This window comes from Alexandromys fortis, unplaced genomic scaffold, assembly GCF_014885135.2.
Source record: "Alexandromys fortis isolate MF-2015 unplaced genomic scaffold, M_Fortis_MF-2015_v1.1 scaffold_351, whole genome shotgun sequence".
Classification (NCBI taxonomy): Eukaryota; Metazoa; Chordata; class Mammalia; order Rodentia; family Cricetidae; genus Alexandromys; species Alexandromys fortis.
Genome location: NW_026068251.1, coordinates 266,931 through 267,637, shown reverse-complemented (window position 1 = coordinate 267,637; position 707 = coordinate 266,931).

The following is a 707-nucleotide window of genomic DNA, read 5'->3' as shown; positions in this document are numbered from 1 at the left end:
TAAAATGCCCCCAACCCCAAGAGGTAGGAGTAAGATTAAAAAAAAAAAAAAAACCAACAACAACAAAAAACTGCTTTAACAGGATACAAGGATTTGAATGTACCAGTTGAAGTTCCTGGGCTACATCCACAGTTAACTTCGTGTTGATAAAACAAAACAAGTCAAAAACAAGTCAAACTCACACCCTGGACCAAAACATTCTGTAGGCAAACCACTGCCTGTGTGGAATCCAATGGTATCTCCTTAAAGGAACTAGAAGCTTAGTTGGATCCTTAGACTTTTGTTTGAAGTAGAAAAGTATCTCTTCTCTATTCCTGAAATACAAGGTCTGGATATTAATCACACCTGTCGTCAATAACCTTGAGAGAGCAGAACTCTCTGACCTAAGTCTCGAAGGGACCTTTGAGGCAGAAACATTCTTGAAGAAATAGAAGTTAAATTCTGACCCTCTGACCTTTTGTCAAGCGCAGCCTGGATTCTGAGTCCAATTAATGAATGCTGACATCATTAATAATTAATAACGATGCTGGCGTCAGGATTAATGAATCACGCACTCTGGATGTTGCAGAATCAGAAGCTCTTTATTATACATCACCATGGGGGTTTTATACCTAACCCAGACAGGTGGGTCAACAGGATGGAGACGTCATCGCAGGATCCTTGGGATAGGGCCAAGCAATGCTTACTGAGGAAGCAGGATTAGTAAA